This window comes from Charadrius vociferus, unplaced genomic scaffold (genome assembly GCF_000708025.1).
Source record: "Charadrius vociferus isolate BGI_N301 unplaced genomic scaffold, ASM70802v2 scaffold436, whole genome shotgun sequence".
In the NCBI taxonomy this organism is placed as follows: domain Eukaryota; kingdom Metazoa; phylum Chordata; class Aves; order Charadriiformes; family Charadriidae; genus Charadrius; species Charadrius vociferus.
Window position 1 is genome coordinate 5,534,567 of NW_009649187.1, and position 3,507 is coordinate 5,538,073.

Genomic DNA, 3,507 nt, shown 5'->3' on the forward strand with positions numbered 1-3,507 from the left:
TTTTCCTGATTCTCCTTCCTGGGTGGGGAGGGGTCATCGGGTGATAGAATAATTGTCTGAATGACAATAAATTGTTGTGGGTTCGTCAAACCCTAACAGGTGCCAACAGATGTGGCATGGCAGATAAGCCATGATTTTGTTACACATACTGGTTTAACTAGGTTTAAGAGGTGGGAAGAGATGGCAAGGATAAGGAAACAAACTTTCTCTTCTGGTTGACTCCCTAACTTTGGAAAGCAACCTAGGTTTAACACATATCGCAACAACGAGCTCAACAGAAGATGCTGGAGGAATTACCCCGGGCTATTAGTCTTACATTCAGCTAATGCAAAGCTTATGCCCACATAAGTGGTGAAACACTGGAACAGGTTGCCCAGAGAGGTGGTACAAGCCCCATCCCTGGAAACATTCAAGGTCAGGTTGGACGGGGCTCTGAGCAACCTGATATAGTTGAAGATGTTCCTGCTTGTTGCAGGGGGGGTGGACTAGACAACCTTTAAAGGTCCCTTCTGACTCAAACTATTCTATGATAATCCGAAGATGTAAAAGCTGATGCAAAACGAGATATTATTTACATTTTCTGGCACTTCAAATGTGGGCAGCTCTGAAGACCTTCTTTTAAAAAAGGGCAACAGTAGGTAATGGAAACAGTAAATGGCGCAGCCAAAAAAAAAGCCAAAGCTTTAAGCACATGAACACATGCATTGTTGCATAGACTGAGTCCTCATAAACACCAGTCAGCAAAAGACTGTTTATAGCTGATTTGGGTAAAGCCCAGTCAGGGGACATAACTTGTTCCAAGGAGAGGGAAGAGCTACAGTGCGAGTGTCAAAGGCAGAGATCTTCAGTTAGTGGTGTAGGCAGGAGGAGGGAAGAGAAGATCCCCTGCTCTTTGCAAGCAGTCCGTCTTCCTTCTGCTTCCCTAGTCTCAGCTCAGCTGTTCTGCCTCGCAAGAGTCACCCAAATAAGCTGATACAAACAGTTTAGGGTTTAACATCTGTACAGTACCAGAGGAAATGGGCCTTACTTGTAACTCTCTGAATGGCATTTGACTGGCAGCCATTAAGAGACACAGCTCAGCAACAATATCTCTTCTTTACCCTGGCAAGATAGAGCCATAAGCAGCAGCCCTCGTGTCTATATCAGACCCTTACTCTACAGCGTTTGGGCATGGTCCTTCTGAAGGATGCATGTGATGATAAAGTTGGGCATTTGAGTAGAATTTTCCATAGAGCTAGCCGAAGTATTGTCCCTTGATGCATACATACTCTAAAAGACGACTTCTGGGAGACACACTGGATGGGACTGCCTTCCCTCTGCCAGGCAAGACAGCATTCCCCAAACAGGACAAAACCACAGCAGACCCACTGCATGGGAAGATGAGGCCTCTCAGAACAGACCGCGTGGAGTCCTTACTAGTGCTCCAAGTTACTTCTTGCTCTCTGACCTAGTTGTTCTTACCACTGTGAAACACCTCCAAAGACAAAAATAACATAAGGGATAGCTAATGTCCCAATGGTTAAACAAAATAATGGTGACATCAAGAGCTATTAGCCCAAAGATGTTGTAATTTGCAATCACCCTTTGGATGAATGTTATCACAGCTCTAAGCTAAGGGTTACAAATCCCATACGACACACCAATGACGAAAGTCACCTCTAAGGAGCTCTCTTGTTGGTTTTGTGGTAGCATGTACCATTTACAAAACCTTTTGTTCTTTAAAGCCTGTAAGTAGGCCCACTGGTGTTTGGAAACAGTGATTAAGACAAGTACATTAAGTGAGCAGCTGGGCTTTTGCCTAGAGTTGCTGTGTCTTCAAACTTTGTTCTAAATACAACAGTTGAATACACATGCAGAATCCAGAGAGCCTGAAATTAGCAGAGAATTTGTCAATTTAATTCCTCAGTGTCTGTTTTCACAGTTGAAAATTTAGAGGCTGAAGGAGACCAGTCTGAGTACCTATCAAGTTCTTGAACAAGCCCATGTACAAAAATCCTATTGAAGGACTTCTGATTAAGATCAAAGGTGTCCTTTAAACAACCTGATCAGCTACATCTTTATCACAGAAGTCTCAAAGCTCAGGCTGAGTTTAAGGACATCTACAGGCATTCATGCATGTACCTATTTATGGTTTACGAACTGTTTATTAAAGAGAGATTTTGTACAAAACAACATTCAAAATTCCTTAGCCAAAACAAGTCTGGTGCTTTAAACAAGAGTAAAATAAGCCACAGCATAACGACATTATTGCATTAATCAAATTGCCATCATGAGCCTACGCTGGTTATGGTGTGCAAGAGCTCTCTACCCTGCATTCTCAAACATACAAAGCACCTTCTCCTTTGCTAAGACAAACAGAAAAGCCCCAGGGTCACTCACACAGCCAGACCTTGCCAATGGCTCTATGTTGGCCCCTCTCCACTTCATCATTCTCCTGCTCCAAAGCCAAATTAAGTCATCTGCACTTAGAGTTAGTAGAAGTTACACCAACACCAGACACACACAAAACATCACCTCTTTCCTCCAGTTGAAGTCTATCAAGGCTGCAGAGTCTGGGTCTATTTGCCAATCCTGGGCGAAGTTGAGAGAGCAAAATGGAAGTTCAGCGCTTTGCTTTGTAAAACCCATTGGCTGCAGAAGCGGGACTACAATGATATTCCTGTAACCCGAGCAGAAAGTGCTCATTTCTGTCTTTTCACTAAAATAAAATAAAATAAAATAAAAATCAGCATTCATCCTACTTGATTCTGTCTCAGGGACTATTTCAAATCCTGGTAAAGCTTTACTCGCCACCCGCAACTGCTTGCTTTCTTTTTCAGCTTTTTGGAGAACCCCTCATGAAAGGTCTCTGGGAAGTCCTGCTAATGAGGACTTCTCCTCCTTTATTTGGCACTGAACTAATACAGTCAGAAGATTCCTTGGTTGGCAAGGCATGACCTCCAAAGTAGGACAGTCTTCAAGCCTTTGGTTCGACATTCGGTGCAAGGCTTACTGTAATACAACTTCCCTGGTCAGACTCAGCTTCTTCTTACAATATAGGTGCTACTGGGCAGTCCTGACAAACCGTGGATGGGCTGTAACTCAAACACTGAAGGAACGCGTGCGGGTCTGGAGGTGGGGGGTATTATAAAAACACTTTTCTTCCAAAACAAGAACAAGGCCCTGAAGGCCACCTCAGCCAGGCCCGGGGCAAGAAGGGGGATGTTTTTACTGTTCAGCAGTCGCAGGCAGTGGAGGACAGCGGCAGCATCAGACAGGTTCATGCACGGCTTGAAGTGCTCTCCTTCCCACCAGCTCCAGCCCTGTCATACTTGTAACGCCTCATCCCAGCCACCTTGCTTACAACTAATTATTTCAGACTTCCTCCAAGATGCCTCCAGGCCTGATCCTAATTCAGCTGATTTTTTACTGTCTGCAGTTACTCTCAGCTTTGTTCATTCATGTCCTGACAAAACACATCTTTAGCACCATCCCTCACTCTGCTGGTCCAGGGGGCAAGCGCAAGAG